This window comes from Talpa europaea (genome assembly GCF_964194135.1).
Source record: "Talpa europaea genome assembly, chromosome: 4".
Taxonomy (NCBI): Eukaryota; Metazoa; Chordata; class Mammalia; order Eulipotyphla; family Talpidae; genus Talpa; species Talpa europaea.
Window position 1 is genome coordinate 100,173,964 of NC_140070.1, and position 20,265 is coordinate 100,194,228.

Here is a 20,265-nt window from a genome sequence, read left to right on the forward strand (position 1 = left end):
TGTATCTGAGAATTCTTACCTTTTAGAGGAACTATGAAGTGATAAGGGAGTAGTCTTGAAACTATACCACATTGACAGCCAGCTGTCCCCTTTAGACTGTTTGCTCCCCTTTAGATTGTTTATCTGTTGTTTAATTCCATTCTTGCAGAAATGGCATTTTTTTAGGTCTTCCCCCACACTAAATCTTAGGCTTCAGTAAAATTTACCAATAAGGAAAACCTATACCACTAGCCAGAGTTGATCCACTCAAGGACGGCTGTATGACCAAGCTAGACCAAGGCAATCAGACTTCTTCCCTGGGATATTTCACATCAGAATTCATGGAAATGTAGACATTTATTCTGGTGGGAAAACTGCCCGAACCAGATCTCTAGCACCAACCATGCCCCCTACCATGTGAATCAACTGTGTGAGCATGAAGCCAACATGCAGTGAGACACTGAGAGAAGAGGTAAGAGTTTAAGGGGACATTCTCACCAATATTTCCAGGTGTCCTTCAGTCCACGCTGCATCCTCATCCATCTGAGAGTGAGGATGGATGAGGATGCCCTTGTTATCCTTCCAATAAAATTTCATTTTTTCCCAGGCTAATTAAAATAGTTTTTGCTAGTTGTAAACAAAATATATCTGAAAAGTATAGTCTTATAACTTATAAAAGTACAGTGTCTTTTCTATTTCCCCCAGATCTGTACTCATTTCACATCTTTAGCCTTTATCCTTCCCTCCATTAGGTTTATCCAAAATCCTGCTTAGTAAGGTATAGTTAAATTCTCTGTCACTGTATCCATCAATCCTACCCAATACTTATGTCTACATGCTAACAGGGACTCTAAGGTGTGGGCTTTTTTCCAGTTTGACAGAAAAGTCTTGATCTACAGATTTTACATAGTACCACTAGGAACTCGATCTGTACCAACATCCCAATGGCCCTCAGATACAAAAGACAACAAAACAGCAACTAAGCACAGGACAGGTCGCCCAGTTCACCAAAGAGGAGGGAAGCAGCATTAACACTCCAAAGGCTCCCTTGATCAAATTCTAAGTTAGTCAGTCAACCATAGAAACCCCAAGGTCCCACACCCCAACATCTCAGAAAGGTTAGACTCACCATTTTATTTTGTTCTCATCTCTTATTTGTTTTATTATCATTTAAACAGGCAATACCTGTATATGGCATTACCTTGAAAGGATATTATGGTGGGAAGTAAATGTCTCTTCACATCTTCATTTAGTCATCAATTGCCCTCCCTTACTAGCAAAACCCCTTATCAGTTTCTTGAATATGTTTTCATATTCAAGTCTGTGCACGTATAAATATATACGCACATGTGTAGTTTCATACAGTACATAGTATTTTTTCTTGCTTTTTTCAAGTAACAATATGTCTGTTCTCATCACTTGGAGTGAGGCATATGTTATCTGAAGAACTGAATCTTCTGGTCACATCTGCTTGGGAGAAATACATAATATATAGTCACAGCAGAATAGGGATAAACACTTTCTGAAAATTCTATTAGACACTCTCTTATAGTACTGTTCAGAGATAAACTGAGGCATATTAACATTTTTAAGAGGTTTTTTTTTTCTTTCTTTTTTTTTCTTTTTTTTAGCAACATCAATTCAAATTGGGCAAAACCAAACTGGAAGTGGTTAGGAATTCATTGCCTATGGGAGCTAGGAAAATGAATTTTATAGAGAATATGTACAAAGAAATTATATGAATGGTTATAGCTTTAGTGGTTGACTATTTTGGAAAGTCTAGATAGCTGTTTGTGATTGGTCATCCTTGTGCTTCTGTTCTTAACCTTGAGGCTTTTATAGGCTTTGTTTTTTGATTTGTTGACATAGGATGTAAGGCATTAAAGTCACCTCAGTCTAATGGCCTCCTTGTTAATTAATTTAACAGTACCAACACCAGTTCATCTAAAGAAGCTCAAGTGGGCAAAATTATAATATTGAACTTTGGAGAGAAGGTAAATATCTAACTGCTCCTCACCAGTTCAAATCCTACGTGCAGACATAGACTTCTGAGTTCGAAGTTTGAAGAAACATTACCTTTTTTATACAAGTGAGTTGTGAATTTCAATGCCTTATGAAATATCACAGGCTATGGTTTCTGGGTTCCAAGTCAGTTCACAAAATTAACAAAAGAACAATTCAAGGGTGGGTTATTGAAAGAAAAAAATAGAGCGTTTTCTACTAAACTTATAGTTGCCATCACCAGATAATAAATCTGTTTCGAACATAATCAAACCCAGGTCAAAATGGACTCATAGTTTATTCTTATATGATAACTTATTTGAAATACTCTTTCAAGGGATCTAACTTTCTGCAACTCCAGAGACTTATGATACCATCTGAGTGACCAATTTTAAGTGATTTTTATTTGCTCTTTGGAAAAGTCAGCTTGAAATCTATCTCTTCTGCTAGGCAAATCACTCCATAAAGGAGAAAAGCTGTGACATTTACCATTTAAATATTGGAATTTCAAAGCATGCACTGGTCTAGATCTAAGACCATTATAAATTTTACATAAGTTTTTTTGTGTGTGCACTGAAAAGATAGTCTGACCCAGGGTAGTGGTGTTCCTGGTCTTTCTTCTTAAATTCTTCCTTCATTTATGCCTTTCTCTCCCTCATTTTAATAGGCATGACTTTCTCTGACTGGCCTTACATGGCCATAATATCTTAAGAGTTATTTTATAGCCTTTGCTAAGAAAGTGGTAACAGCTCCCTAATCTACGCTGACTCTATAGAACTTTTTGCCCAGTTCAATCACAGAGAAAAGTATGATGGTCTCACTCATAGCAGGAATCTAGTAAACTTAAATAAGGGACCAGGAAAATGAATAACTATAAGAAAGTGAAAATCAAAATCAACAAAAATCTATGAACCAGAGATACTTTGGGGGGGGGTGGAGGGAGGGGAGGGATTGGGGTCAAAATGGGGGGGTTGAAATTGTATGGGGAATATAAAAATAAAATTTATTATAAAAAAAAAAGTATGCCCTGAACCTCCCTTTATAATTTCCTTCTCTCTCTTTGCCTCTCCCCTCTGTCAGTGTAACACAATGCCCTGGTAGTGCACTAGATTGACCAGGATCCCTCACTGCAAGGTTTCAGGTAAGCCTGTGTTCCCTTTCAAGGAAATGGCTTAGATCTAGACAAATCTCTCTACTTTCCTCCTTGCTGAAATTCGTGTTATAGAACAAAAGCAACAGAAGTCTCCCTCAGCATGGCTCTATTGGCATTTTAGATAAGGGAAATATTGAAGTCTTGGTGGGCAGCTTACTCCTCTGAAGACAACATCCATGAGACTCACAGCTTCTTTTCCCTCCAGCAGTGTTGCACAGAATAATCAGCTCGGTACATAAATTCTCTTTACTGCACTGAGTTAGAACCTCTGTGTTAATTATAGTGAGATGATGTCTCAGGTAGATAGTCCTGTGTTTCTAATTCATCTTGGCAATCATTGAAACACGCACCAGGGCCTCCCTGGTGGCGCAGGAGTTAAAGACAGCGCTATCAAGCTATTGCCAGCCACTGTAGCATGAGTCCAATCCCAGGCTGACGAGAGAGCTAACCCACAGGGAGGAGCAGACCTTTTCTGCCTCGCCCACTGTTCCCCTCAGCAATGTATTTCAGTAGATCTGCCTGTTTTGCCCCCCACTCTCTCTGGTGAATTCGCTCACCCTCATACCTCTGGCCTATGCCCCAGTTCTTATATGCATAAATAAATAAATCTTTAAAAAAAAAATACAAACCGGACTCTTTTTTTTTTTAAGATTTATTTATTTATACAAGAACTGGAGCACAGGTCAGAGGCGCGGTAGGGTGGGAGAATTCACCAGAGACAGAGCGTGGAGCAGAACAGGCAGACTGGCGAAATACACTGCTGAGGGGAGCAGCGGGCGAGGCAGGAGAGGTCTGCCACGCCATGTGGATTTCTCCCTGGCCCACTGGGAAACCCACACTGCAGAGGCTGCGGAGAGCTTCAGAGTGAGGCGCTCAACCCGCTGCACCACTGGGGAGGCCCCAGACTCTCTATTTCATAACATTTTCTTATAGTCAGAAGGACCTGTGTGTCTAAGGTCTTTGCATTCAAAGACTTCAGCCTCCATTTTGAATTAAAGAAAGCAAAGAGCCTTCCTCTCTGAACCCCCAGATGTATGCTTTCTGCTCATGATCAAAATTGTTTACAGATTCCTAAATTCCTTCATCAGCTGGTGTTTCTCAGAATCCACCCAGAGACAATTTTGAATAGATTTTGCTTTGTTTCTCCATTGTGGATTCTATAAAACCCTACTAAGCTCAGTTTCCAATCTTTTAGTTTCCCCTAATATCTCCAAGATGCTCTTTCTCTTATTGGCTCCTTCACTAAATGTCCCTTCCAAGAGACTAGCTAACAAGATCCTCCTATGTTAATTGGCCTCCCAGGGGTTCTCTTTCCTTTAGGTAGTCCAGGATTTCTCAAACCCCCACTGTTTTTTCACAATAACCCAACTAACATCAGTAGCCCACCTGGAAACCACTTAGTTCAGAACTGCCACAAGCAACAGCATAGCAAAACCCAATTATATCCACATACAATTCCCTAGTATTGCCTTTTTCTGGCAACATTTACCATTAAAATTCCACATTTACATTTTGTCTCAGCTGCTCCAAAGTGCAGGGGAAGCCAAATGACTGGGAAAGTTTGATATTTGTTTATCATACTGAATAATTTCAAATATCTATAAACTAGTTCATGATAAAATGTTAATAATTGGAAGTAGGCTGGTCACAGCTTTATATTCACACAGAAATGGTTTTTAATCTTGGTTCAGTTACCCTCCAATTGTTTAAACTTAGGTAAATGATGAGTCTTCCCCACCTTCAGATTCATCACATTAAATGAGCATGCATATTTCCCATCTTGTTACAGGGCAGGGAGAGGGGGGCCCCAAGGAGCACCCAAACCTGCCTGCTCCCTTTTCCTGGGGACCACCCTGTGACAAGCTCTCAAAAGTAAGAGCAATAACATTGATAATATATGTAGTAGATTTTCAATAGATGTTATGTACCATCTCTCCTCTCCAGGGTAATTGTGCTATTACAAGGCAGTACAGTGTGTCTTCCTCAATGATATGGGTGTTCACTAGAGCCCTGCCACCATTTTACAACTAGAATTCTTTTAGGAAGGCATCAGAAGGACTCTGATTGCAGACAAACTGGAACAAGTGCTTGCCAATGTTTCTGATATTAAATAACAGTTAAACTGATAAGTAAAGATAGTGCTGCTATTAACAACCTCACTGGCCATTCTTTCTTATCATTCTTATCATTTCCTGACATTGTTGAACAAATGAGCAGTTACAATTTCTTTTCCTAAAGCCCATGTTTCTGATTATATGACATTTGAAATAAATATTTCCCAATCTGGAATCTGGCACTTTTTGTGCAATTGATGACACTAACTCATTTGACAATCAAGCTGTACCCCCAAATGCAGAGAACTGTACTGCACTGATTACTATTGCTGCAGAATCCTTCTATTTCTCTTCCAGAACTTACTTCATCTTTCTGACCAAAAAAAAAAAAAAAAAAAGTGCTCTTGACATCAGGACAAAAAGCCACCATCACTGTGTTGAACAATAAATTCTTTACTTTGTATGGGAATCTTGTTATTTACAGTAAAAAAATTATTAATAAAATTTCTATCTTCCTGCCCACACTCTTTAAGAAGAACCAGAACCCCCACAAAAATATACTGGTGTGTGCATGGGAATCCACTTAAAACCTTGAGAAAGATGGCCTTTATCATTTCCTACTAATCTACTTTGCGACTCTCTCTCACATCTGCTGCCTTACTTCAATTCACTGGTTTACCCTTCTGCTCTCTCTTCCCTTTCTTTAATCAATTTCATCTCTATCTTCAATCTTAGTTTTATATAGTCTAAAAACACTTTCCTCTGATCCTGTAGCTGCTTTAGCCAACCTTTTCATCCAGTCAGGATATGCTAGGCTATGTTATAAACATCTCACAGCAAATAAAGGTCTATTTATTGCTCTGAAAAGGTACACAGGGCAGGGTGACTCTCTAGAACAAATATTTCCTATATAGACAACTCAATTCCCTAATAAAGAATCGTCCACTACACTGTAATTGTACAGTAAGCAGCAATTGTAGTGCATATAGCTCACGCAAAAGGGAAAGAGAAGGATGGTGAACTGCACACCAGCTTCTAAAATGCTTCCACCCAACCCTGATACATGTCATTTTTGTGGACATTTTATTGGTCAAAGCAATTCCTATGGTCATGGTTAACCACCTGGGGGGGAGAAAGAATTGGATATAAGTGTGTACTAGATCCTCCCAACCCCACCCCCATTTTACCAATGGAATTCCCAGGAAATTAGAGCAAAATCAATGTTAATTTTTCCACAAACACTCAATCTTTAGCTCGTTGCAAATTTGCTTCTGCACCAATAACTTGATTTAGTCAGGTTGGGTAAAGAAATGACCCCATTCCACCCCCAATCCCAGTAGCTTACGACAATAAACATTTCTTTCTTTCTCATATCACTTATAGGCTGCCGGCTGGTTGCAGTTTTGGGTCCCTTGTGGCTTATTTTCTGTGTCCTAGGCTAAAGTAAAAAAGCTCCTGCACTTCTGCTTACATATGATATTCTTCCTGTTTGCTCACACACCATTGCCCAAAGCACATCATATGGTCAAACCCAAAGTCAATGAGGCTGGAATGTACACTCCTCACATGGGAGGCATAAACGGTCACATAAGTAGGGGGAAGATCCTCCTACAAGGAGGCAGATACGGATAACTGTGAGTGATAACTTCATCTGTCACTGGTGGTTTTCTTGTTCAATTCACTTTCCCTTATATGATTTTTTAAACTATAACATCCATTAAAATAATGTGTATATTATATCTCTGATACTACTTGTTTATCTCGAGATTTCATTAAAAATATTAAATCTTCTGGGCCTCCCTGGTGGTGCAGGGGTTAAAGACAGAGCTATTAAGCCAAGCACTGCAGCTCGAGTTCGATCCCCAGCTGGTCAGGGAGCAAACCACATGGTGCCCCAGACTTCTGCCTGCCTTGTCCACTGCTCCCCTCAGCAGTGTATTTCAGTAGATCTGCCTGTTGTTCTCCCGACTCTCTCTCTGGTGAATCCTCTCACCTCTGGTCTACACCACCTCTGGCCTACAGCCCATTCTTGTCTGCATAAATAACTAAATCTTTATAAAAAAAATTAAATCTTCTGGTAGAAATCTAAGTTCAAATTGTCCAGATTTAATTGTTCAAATTGCAATTCCCATGCCACCTTACAAGATGTGCCTTCAATATAGTCTCTCAGTAAGTACTCCTTGTATATTCCCATTTCTATCTGAGGTTCCACTATTTTTCCGACACATCCACTGGCCATATAACCTCACTGTCATTCTTCAATCTTACTTCTTTTCCTCCCCCACAACTTATGAGTCCTCAAGGCTATCCAACACCCCTTACTGATGTCTCGTTTTCTCCTATTACCAAAATCTACTCTGATCCAGGTACTACTCACTTAGATGATTTGAATGTCCTTCTATTAGTAACTTATAACCAGAAATTCCATCCTCACATACATGCACATAAAAATTATAAGAATCATCATTTCAGAATTGATTGTAATAATAAAAAAATTGGAAAACATGCACATACCCATGAATAAAAGAAAAGATAAATCCTAGTATATCCACATACTAGAATATAGTATGTAACAGTGAAATGAGTAAACTAAAGCTACAGCTATTAACAAGGATAACTTTATAACAAAAAGTATACTAAAAGTTCACAAGAATGTATTCAACATGATAGCCTCTTGATGAATGTTGCAAAACATGCAAACAATATCACTGCTTAGTAAAACAATTTAGTGAAAGTTTTTTTTTCAAAGCATGGAATTCATAAATACACAAATATTATCACGGTTACTCAGCAGAATATGGGGAGTGGGGATGATCAGGGGAAATTGCCTTGTGAGTGCTTCAACAGTATTTATAAAGGTTTAAACTTAAGGTGGATTGTGGATACAGTTTTTCGTTTGTTGATTTTATTCTTTAGGACTTTAACCTGTCAGAAATAGTTAATGACACATTACAAATTTTTAAGACACTTCCTAAGTAATTTCTCCATTCTAGCATCTCCCCATTCCCAAGCAGTCTGCATATTAGACAAACTAATCTTTCTAAAATACCATTTTGCTTTATATTCTACTAGCAAATCTCTAAATACTGTCCAATACCTATAAGATAAACTCCATATACTTCGTCATCTCATTCATACTACCAAGAACCTGGTTCCTTCACTGTCCCCATCCTCTTTACTGCCTTGACAGAAGTGGTCTCTCCTCTGCTGCCTACTTACTTAAATCTTTCCCTTTAGAATCTAGTCCAGTCATCCTTTTCCCTTCAAACCTGCCTTGAAGGGTGGAATAGTGGCCACTTTCTCCTATCTAGGGCTATTCCTCTAAACGTATGCTTTGCCCCCTTTCTCCCTACAAGTTCTATCAGTTTTTCTACTTCCTTTTAACTTGCTATATACTCTGCATTCCTTTGTCATCTATGAAATGTCCTTTATCACGTCTTCACTTTCAGTCAACTCCAGGAGTTATTTACCTCTTGGTATATCATTTAAGTACTGTCAAGACTGTGTAAGAGCAAAGATTTTATTCCACTTGTAAGCTAGCAAGCTAGCACCACACAATGCCATGGATGTTGGCATGGGACACCTGGATAAAGGCAAATATTTTATTACTCAGAGCAAGAGAAGAAAGCAGAACATCAGTGTACTTTGTGCTGGCCCCTGACCCCCAATTCCAATTTTGTAACATGGAAGACCATGTGACACCTTAGACTTAGACACATTATTGTTTTTAATATTTTTATATTTTATTTTATATAATTCTTACATCATTTTTCATTTTTGCACAATGTATGCATTTTCATTTTGGTTATATTCCCCATACAATTCCCACCCCCCCTTATTTTGACCCTGATCCCTCCTCTTCCCACCCCCATAGTGTGTCTCTAGTTTATAGTTGCTTGTTGATTTTGACTTTTTTCTTTATTATAATTAGTCTTTTTCCTGGTCCCTTATTTAGGTTTTCTAAATTCCTGCTACGAGTGAGACCATCCGGTATTTTTCTTTTTCTTTCTGGCTTATTTCGCTGAGCATGATCCCTTCCAGCTCCAACCATGTTGCTACAAATTACATGAGTTTATCTTTTTTGATTGCTGAGTAATATTCCATTGTGTATATATGCCACATCTTCTTGATCCAGTCATCTATTTTTGGGCATTTGGGTTGTTTCCATAGCTTAGCTATTGTAAATAGTGCTGCTATAAACATGGGGGGGAAGGGGCCCTTTTGAATTAATGTTTCTGTGTCCTTTGGGTAAATACCTAGGAGTGGAATTGCTGGATCATATGGGAGCTCTATCTTTAATAGGCTGAGGAATCTCCACACAGCTTTCCATAGTGGTTGGACCATTTTGCACTCCCACCAGCAGTGCAGGAGAGTTCCTTTTTCACCACATCCTCGCCAACATTTGTTGTTGCTAGTTTTTTTTTTTTTTTTTTAATATGTGCCATTCTCACTGGTGTGAGATGGTATCTTGTTGTAGTTTTGATTTGCATTTCCCTGATTACAAGTGTGTTGAACATTTTTCATATGCCTGTTGGCCATTCGCATTTCCTCTTTGGAGAAGTTTCTTTTTAGCTCTTCTGCCCATTTTTTGACTGGATTATTTACTTTTGTTTTTGTTGAGTTAGACACATTATTAAGTGTCTGCTCTGCCTAACATACCTGCCCTTCCCTCAGGAGGAAGACACTATCTATTTCTTTCAAGTTTGCTGTACAAACCTCCTTGAAAAGAAATATCTGGGGGAAATAGAGGGGGAAGACTGCCAATCTCAAAATACTGGCGAAATATGAGATTCCCACGGAGAATTACATTACAAAACTTACTTCCCCAACCACACTGAGATCAGGGTTTGGTAAAAATTTTCTTAAAGAACCAAGCAGTAAATAGGGGACTCCCTGGTGCCACAAGCGATTGAGAGCAGCGCAGTGAAGCTGTCCACAGCCTCTGCAGGCCAGTTTGATCCCCGCCGGCCAAGGAACAACCCACATGGTGCCGCAGACCTCTCTGGACTCACCAGCTGCTCCCCTCAGCAGTGTACTTCGGTTATTCTGCCTGTTCTGTTCCTCGCTTTGTCTCTGGTGAATCCTCTCACCCTCCTGCACATCTGGCCTGTACCCCGGTTCTTGTATAAATAAAAATAAAAATCTTTAAAAAAAAAGAAAGAACCAAGCAGTAAATATTTTGAATTGTAGACTACACAGTCTCTGCTATTGTAGCTCAAAAGGAGCCAGAGATAAGATGTAAAAGAATGAGTATGACTACACCCCAAAAAACTACTTATTATAACAGACCACTGACCCCTGCGTGCTGACCCTTATTGGAAAATATCGGGACATACCTTATTTACATGCTATACACACTGCTCTAGGTGCTGGGGATATGTATCTTGAATAAAAGAGATGAAATTTCCTATTCCTTATCATATTATATATATGGTGTGTGTATATATATATATAAAATAAATATGTATGTATGTATTCTACTGAAGGAACACATTAACAAACAAGTAATACATGGTTTGGCCGCTGATGATAAGTGCTATGGAGAAAATTAAGGCAGTAAATAGGGGATAGTGAGGAAGGTAAAATTTTATATAAGGGATCAAGGACACTAAGAAAGTGACCTCTGGGCCTCCCCTAGTGGCGCAGTGGTTGAGCGCTGGGCTGTGAAGGTGCCCACAGCCTCTGCAGCGCCGGTTCGATTCCCAGCCGCCGGCAAGGGTCCCACATGGTGTGCAGACCTCACCTGCCATGCCCGCTGCTTCCCTCAGCAATATGTTTTATCAGTCTGCCTGTTCTGTTCCCCGCTCTGGCTCTGGTGAATTCTCTCACCCTCCTGCACTTCTGACTGTACCCAGTGCTTGAATGAATGAATGAATGAATGAATAAATAAATAAATAAATAAATAAATAGATAGATAGATCGATAGATAAATAAATAAATAAATCTTTAAAAGAAAAAAAAGAAAGTGACCTCTGAGAAAGGACATGAAGGAAGTATGTTTTCCTAGGAGAAGCACATGCCTGGGAAAGGAAGCATGTGCAAATGTCCTAGATGAGAGCACTCTCTGTGGCCCAGGAGCAGGAAGGGGCAGTAGCGGTGAAGGAGAGAATGAGGGAGAATGGCAGAAGAGGAACCTGAAAATTAACTGCAGGAGTACAAGGAGCAACAGTCTGCACTGACTTGAATTTTCAGAGGTAAATCTGCTACTTTAAGAATAGTTTGATAAGGGTGGAAGTAAGAAGACAATTCAGAATGCCTTTAAAACAAATCAAAACAGAGACAATTACTCAGGCTAGAGTGATAGTTGTTAAATTCTGGATAAACCTCGAAAGTAGAGCCAATAGGATTTGCTAGTGGGTTGGATGAAGTAGTGAGAGAAACACTGGAGTCAAGGACAGTAGCAAAGATTTTTGGCCCAAGTTATCGAATGAATGGAGTTGCCACAGTCTCAAATGGGAACAGGAGGAGCAGGCTGAGAGGCAGATCTGAAGTTCTGCTTCTGAATGTTAATAGCTATTTAAGAATATGTTGATGATAGTAAGCTATCTACTTAGCAAAGTTCCTACAGCGAGCCCTGCCCCAGCAGCATACATCAGAAAACTATAAATGCTAACAGCTGGCATCTTCCCCTCCACTTTGCAGAGTCCGGCTTTGTGGCCTCTACAGATGGGTGAGCTGGAACATTAATTCAGATGGCTTTTCTGGCTAAATAGACACAAAATGATGACAAGAGTCCTTTGTCCAGACTTCTTCTGATGAAGGACAGTCTGCCTATCAAAATTCATATTTATTAAACTCTTTATCAACTGTCAGCCCAGAAAGGAGAATGACAGATATTTAACAAAAGAATTTGAAAAACATGCCCTAAACATATTGTACTGAATTGTCCCTCTTGTATCTAGACTGGTACCAGCAGCCACATCTTGAATTCTCCCCCAGGCCTCTTCACAGGGTCAACTGAGGAGTCCTGTTAGTAGGTCAACCTGCTACACTGCTTAAAAATCAGTGCACAAAAGCTTACTTTGAGGAAAATGCCGGGGTTGCTGGCTCTCAAAGGCAAAGAGTTACAGTGCTATAGCTGTACTCACTCCAGTCCCACCTCTCACTTCCTAGCCGTATTAGATGAAAAACTCAGAGTAGAAGGCAGCTTGGCTTAGTTTGGCTTATCCCTGATTTCAAACAAGCATTTCAAAGCAAAAGCACAAAGCCCCCTACAGTATGTATGAACAAAAGAATTAACACATGCCCAATTTCAACTTGTGGTGCAATTTCATGTATTTTCACATATCTCTTCAGTATTCTCTCAGAGGAGAAACAGGAATAACTTAGTGGAGAACGTTCCTACATGCAGAATCCCGTCTTTTCTCAGACATATTGCTGGAGGTAGACAAGTTAGTCACTAAAATGAGAGTCAGTTTCAGGCAAAAGCTTGGATGCTGCATTGAAATGTTTGAGGAGGGAGGTGTATTCATCTGGAGGGAAAAATGAAACCTCTTTGACATAGAAAGGAGCACTGCCCAGGATTTGACAGGAGGGTAATACGGCTCAACCCAAGGGAAAACTAAGTTGACAGTTTTAGCACTGGAGATAGAAATGGAATGGACAGAAAAGAAAAGAAAGTTCAGTAAGTACTGATGAAACAAAGGTAGTCTTGTTTCTTGAGACTAGAACCATCAGATTTGTGTCACAAGATGTCTACACAGAATGTGGGCAATTGGCCCAGACAGAGAGACAGTATTAGAAACATTAAGATTCAATTTAGAAGTTTACAATGTCCACTGGGATGTGTTCTGCTGCAAGTAACAATTTCTAATTAAAAGTGATAATAGTAATGATTCCTTATTTCAAATAACTAGAAATTCATAAGTAGGAGAATTCAAAGTTGGCACAGCACCTTAACAATGTCAAAAGGAACCTTGGTTCACATTGTTTTTTTAGTCTGTAATTATTTCTGTGTTGGTGGTTTCTGTTATTATCACAAGTTAGTTTCAAGACTACTCCTATTTTCACAAAACTGTATCCCAAGATTAAGGAGGTGGGTGAGAACAGGAAGGATGTGGCTATGTCTTCCAGTCTTGTTTCCCAGGAGGCATATCTTCTTGCCACCCCATCAACCAAATCTGACTTATCTTGGGAATGGAATTATTCTATTTGGTTTAAACTAATCAAAATCTCACCCTCTTGGGTTGAGTACATTGCTGCAAGAATAAAGTTGAGGTTACTTGCAAGGAAATGAAGATACCTATTGCACAGAAACCAAGAGTATCTGCCATATTTAATTTCCTATATTTCCTTTCTACCTTCACAAATACTTCTAGAAGTGAAAAATACTCTTTTGCAAGAGAAATGCTTGAGAAACTGAGATTAAATATTTAAGAAAGAAAATGAAAGAGTGTAATAAAAAACTTCTATTTCTGGCATTGCTATTATCTCTACTAATTATATGACAAAAGCAAACAGTAATTTTTTGACAAATATAATTTTCAGTCACGAACTACTCATACAATGTTTTCATTTTTTTAATTAAAAGAAATTATACAGTCACAAGTTTTCACCTACTGGCAGATAATCAAAGCATCCTCACATACAAGGAGATAAGACAGTATGATTGAAAACAAAAAGAACAAAGGCAATAAAAACCTATCTACTCTCTCCAGACAGTGACAATACCACATAGAGAATTTAACGATATTTAATGTAGTCAAAAAAAGAAAAGAAAATATTGAGAATTCTGGACATAATTTTACATTTAAAAAATATTAATGGTAAATGTTAAAATGAAAACAACAAATTACAAAATCACTGTATAGATTTATTTTTTTAAGATTTTTATTTATTTATTTATACAAGAACCAGGGTACAGGCCAGATTTGCTGGGAAGGTGAGAGGATTCACCAGAGACAGAGCGGGGAACAGAACAGGCAGACTGACGAAATACACTGCTGAGGGGAGCAGTGGGTGAGACAGGAGAGGTCTGCCGCACCCTGTGGGATCGAACCGGCACTGCAGAGGCTGCGGACAGCTTCACAGCACTGTGCTCAACCGCCTGCACCACCAGGGGAGGCGCTCAATGTATAGATTTAATACAAATTTGATTTAGCTGATTAGAGAATTAATGAACTGAAAGTTAATCAGAAGAAGATATCCTTAATGAGCCAAAAGAGAGAATGGAAACTATAAAAGATATTATGCAAAATAAAAGAAATACAGAAGAAAACTATTAATTAAGTAAAATTAAAATCCCAGAAGGAAAGAAGATAGGCAAAAGCATTATTTGAGGTAATAAAGGCTGAGAATTAGCCAAGATGAAAGCGAAATATTAAACTAAAGCTGTAAGAAGCACTAAACACAGTAAGCAGAAAAAATAAGAAAATTACACCACATACACATGGTAAAATTGATAAAAATCAAGATTGCTGAAAACAGCTAGAGGGAAAAAACAATGCTTGCAAATGTAACAGTAACAGTTGACTTTCCAACAGAAAAAAAAAAGAAGTTAAATCTTCAAATTTCTGAAAAACATAAAATTCCATCAAGAATTACACACCACATAAATTGAAATGAAAATAAAAATATTTTCAGATCATACAAACCAAAAATGGGCCTCCCTGATGGCGCAGGCGGTTGAGCGCTGCTCAGTGAAGCTGTCAGCAACTTCTGCATGCGGGTTCGATCCCGGCCAGCCACAGAAATACCCACATGGTGCGGCAGACCTCTCCTGTCTCACCCACTGCTCCCCTCAGCAATGTAGTTCAGTCAATCTGCCTGTTCTGTTCCCCACTCTGTCTCTGGTGAATCCTCTCACCCTCCTGCACATCTGGCCTGTACCCCAGTTCTTGTATGCATGAATAAATAAAATCTTAAAAAAAAAACAAAACAGGAGCTTTTCAATATTATACACTAAAGAAAGGAATGAAGGAAAAAGGGTTTACATATCTAGGCAAATTTGCTGGTTGACTAAACATAATAACTCTTTCAGGTTTTAAAAATTGTCAAGAATTAAAATGTATGAAACCATGGCATACAGGCTGGAAGGGAGGGTAAAAGTGTTAAAAGGTTTTTAGGTCTTTACATATTGCAAGAAGAAATTAAAGTCCTAATTTGCATTAGATATTGATAAATTTTGTAAACATGTTCTAACCTGTGGAATACCACTACGAAATCATTAACAAATAATTATGTATCACCTTATTAACAGATGAGATAAAATACAATAATAAAAATAATCCCCAAAAGGGTGCCTTTCTCTGCCATTCACCATATAAACAAAATAAGGAGAGAAAATACATGACATGCTTTCATGTGAAAAGGTGTAGCAGAAAGTATTGCCTAGCTTTTAGTATCAATTTAATGATGAAAGCCCAATCAAATTAGAAATAAAAAGGATATCTTAAATCCCTTTATTGAGTACAATGGGTACATAATAAACTGCTTATATTGAAAGTATTTGGCTACTTTAGACATTTTACATATATATCTATAGGTATATATACAGGGATATATACCTATATCTCTATACACACATCCACATATCTTTTTATGAAACTATCACCACAGTTAAGATATCCACCACCTCAAGATCCTTTCTAACAAGTCGGTAGTGTTCTAATTTTGCTAATTACCAAGGATGTTCAGGATCTTTTTATTTACTTATTTGTATCTATTTATCTTCTTTGGTGAAACATCTTTAAATTTTCACACATATTTAAAGTTAATTTTTGATAGTTTATTACTGAATTTGACAGTTTTGTTTTTTAATATACTGGGTACAATGCCTTTATCAGATATATGATGTCCAAATATTTCATACCAATCTGCGTTTGTCCCTTAATTCTCTTACCAGTATACTTTAAAAAGTAGAAATTTAAAATTTTTATGATGTTCCATTTATCTTTTGTGTCATATTTTGAAAATCTCTGTCTAACTGAAAACCACAAAGATTTTCTCCTATGTGTTCTCCTATAACTTTCATATGAGTTTCAGATTTTACACTTGCACCTATGATTCATTTTTAATTCATTGTTGTGTATACTGTGAAGTCTACAGCAAGGCTATATTTTTGCATTTGGGTATCCCAGTGTTCCAGCACCATCAGTTAAAAGTACTATTCTTTCTCTAATGAATGGTTTTTACATAAAGTTTTGTCAAAAGTAAGTTGTCATCTATATGTGGGTTTATTTTTGGATTCAGTATTTTTTTTTAAGATTTATTTTATTTATTTATACAAGCACTGGGTACAGTCAGAAGCATGGGAGGTGAGAGAATTCACCAGAGCCAGAGCGGAGAGCAGAACAGGCAGATTGACGAAGTACACTGCTGAGGGGAGCAGCGGGCGGCAGGAGAGGTCTGCGCGCCATGTGGGACCCTTGCCCGGGGGATGGGGATCAAACTGGCGCTGCAGAGGCTGTGGGCAGCTTGGCAACCCGGCGCTCAACCTCTGCACCACCGGGGAAGCCCTTCAGTATTATTTTTTACTGATTTTTGTCTCTCTTGAGGCCCACACCACACTTATTTTGATATTATGGCTTTATAATAAATCTTGAAATCAGATAGTATTAGTCCCCCAAGTTTGTTCTTTATTTTCAGAGTTGTTTCGGCCACTTCAAATCCTTTGTATTTTTGTATTAAATTTAGAATCAGCTTGTCTATTTCTATGAAAAATCCAGTCAAGTGAAAAGTAATATTTTCTGGCCACTTCAGATGTTTAATGAAAGTTACTGTACATGTGATGTGTTAAAAAGTTATTATCTCATTGCTGAGTTCACTCACTCTGTGGCTTGCGTACATTCACCTTATTCAGCACAAAATTTGAATGCGTATTTTATTAATCTTAAAAGTTACTATAGATTATAATAACAGCTGAGCAGTACTGTGTGCCAGGGGACTAGGCAAGCCCTTTAAATACATTATTTCATTTAATGTTCAAGACAACCAGCAAGGAAGTTACTCTTGATGCAGAGTGCCCATTTCGCCTGGGGCTATCTATCCTCACCAGCACACCCCTCCAGGGGGTGCCACCTGTAACACTCCTTGGCTTCAGTCCCCTTACACTATGATTTCTGACAGATAAAATACATTTAGACTCACTGAGATTAAGTAATTTGCTCAAGTTCACACAGTCTTGATTTGATTCTAACCTGAGTTACTGACCACAAGGCTACACAGCCTCAGGGGCACTACAGATCCATTTAAATAATTATACGCTTGTGTTATCTGCTCTCTACCAGTCTATAAACTCCACAATGAGAAATGCCAGTGCCCACACAACACTTTGAACATAATTATATAGTAGGCATACAATACTTTTTTTTTTTTTGGTAAGAGTAATTGAATGAATTAACAAATGAGCGGATGGATAATGAAAGAGGAAGATAAACGTTTGTATTAAGTTGAACTAATAGCATCTGAGTTTGGTGATGCATTTGTCTGGAAGGCTTTCTGTAATCCTCTGTAATGATTTACAAAAAAGCAAAACCTGGATTACCAGCAAGAGATTCAAAGAAGCTGCCCACATAAAAATAAAATCTGATAGAAACAGCTGTGACAGAAAAGTCTGGCAAATCTTTGAGACCCAGTTATGACGACTTACTGGTATTGAAGAATAAGTACCTGCACTGAAAAAACTTAGTGCTTTAGGAAATACTTTTTACAAGTTAAACATCTGGATTACTTAATACCATCATATTAGAAATGTGGATGCTAAAAAACTCTTAAACTCATTGATTTGATTCTGCCTCTTGGGTTCAATGCAAAGAATAGAACTTCACAGAGAGAGATGGCCTTTTCTAAGGTTACGTGATTTGCTATTAACAGAAATTCAAATACACTAATTTCCAGTCCAGTTCTCACTCTCTTACAATATACAGTCTCTATGTATATCCAGTCACAGATAATCTCACACTGTGTATGGTATGTAGACTTCTATAGACAGGACTTCACATTTCTCTAAAGAGAAGAATAAAAATAAAGCCTATTAGAGAAAAAAGAAGCAAATAAGCAAGGTCTGGGAAGCTTCCAGAGCAAACAAAAAAGACAATATTACCCTCTTATTAGTCTTCCTGACAGCTTCAATGGAAGAAAATTTCATACTATTTATAAGAGAAACTAAAAAATGCTCTTTGGACTGGGTTGATTCTGATTTGGAATATTTTTCTAAGGCAACCCATTGTCATTTTGTTATATTACTTGAATTTATTTGTGCCCAATCCATCTTGCCTAGCTAGTTCCCTCTACTCTCAGCTTACCAGGCACTGATGACATTTATAACTAGATACTACTACTGTAAAGTACTTATGTTCATTACCTTTAAGTTTCCCTTTGACCTTGCAAATAAGATGTGATTATTATCACTGTTGAATATATGAAGTAATAGAAACTCAGAGTGCATAACAAATATATCTTAGGCAACACTATTAGTAAGACACAGAGCTGGAAATCAAATTCAGGTCCTGGTGAGCTGACTGAGCTGAATGCTGCATTCCCAATCAACACGTTCTATTGACCAAACTGGTCAGTAAGTGTTCTGGTTTGCTGAACAAGAATAGCATCCTTCATGGGTATACAGAATAATCAGAGATAATAAAATCACTCAGTGGTACACAGGGAAGAGATATGAAAGCAAGATAAAAGGGAGTCAGAAACAAAAATAAAGATAACTTGTACCGGGTGTCATTCCACACACTATGTACAAAGTATATTCTTATTTAATCTTGTTTATTCTTGTAACAGCACTAGGAAGCATTTCTTGTGCAGGTCTTTTAGACACAGGAGACTTTTAGACACAGGAATTTCAAAGTCATATAGGTCTGAAATTATAAAAGTCTTATTTCAAAATCCACATTCTTAACCAGGAGGGTTCAAAATCACTTGAAATGGAAAGAAACAGAAAAACAAAGAAAACACTAGGTAGTGAAATATAACAGGAAAAAGTGAACACATCATTAGACTTTGCAAATTTTACTTAAAGAGAAATAATTACTGTTAACGACCAGCCTCAATGATCTCCAGTGTCTTCTAAAGTTCTATAAGGCTGAAGTTGGATTTTTTTCCTGTGTAACAATTACGTCTCCAGATATAAATAAGAAATTAAGTTGTCTCTGTGCAATACAGTTTATTTAGTGTGAAATTGAGCAGTGCTATTGTGTTTACTATTAATGATTAGAGAACCAGTAGTTATATGATTCGCCATAAATGATAGTGGAACATAAAAAATGCATTACCATTATTTGGTCTCCAGCCCCAAATCAGATTAAGAACAAGCATAAGAGACAATCATGATTTCTCACCTCCCTGAGAACACTGGGATATTTCCACTCCCCTCTTGAGTTCACAGTGACCTCAAGCCCTTGTTCAAAGAAAGACTTGTGAGTTACTAAGTATCTTTAGCTAAAACTATTATGAGTACCTTACTCTTTATCCTGGCCTCTCAAATTAAACTCATGAAGAATCCAGGTACTCAGGATGCACATTCAGACACATGTCTTTGAAGAAAGACCAAGCATATTGACTCGAGACCCTATAGATACTGTATCTACCTTATATAACAAAGCAGAAACTTTAACCCTTTTATACAATAATGGACTTTCTAGTTGTGCATACTGCCACCCAAAATACAGACTACATTCCTTATCCTTTCTTGAAATTCATGCCCATTCATGCCCTACATGATTTGTTCATTCCAGTTTAAGTGACAATGTCCTATGTGCAATTTCTGGAACTTCCCTGAAAAGAATGCTCATAATATTCTCTGTCCTTGTTATTCATCCTTCCCTTGATCCTCTGCCTAAAACATGGACCCCAACTTGAATAGCAAGCTGAAGATCACACCTAAAGGATGATAGAATGGGGAACTGACAGGAGACCCCGACGACTTGGAGCTGAGCCACAACATGCCAGTCAAATCCTGGTGAACAGTTCTGCACAGTTACATGACAGGGAAAGAGGCTTCTCACTTAACCGCTATTTTAAGACTTTTTGTATTTGCATTCAAAACTAATCTGAACTAATGCAGACAAGTTATGTAAAATGAGAGCAACAGTACTATGTAGCTCACAGGTTTATTTTGAGGATTAAATGAGA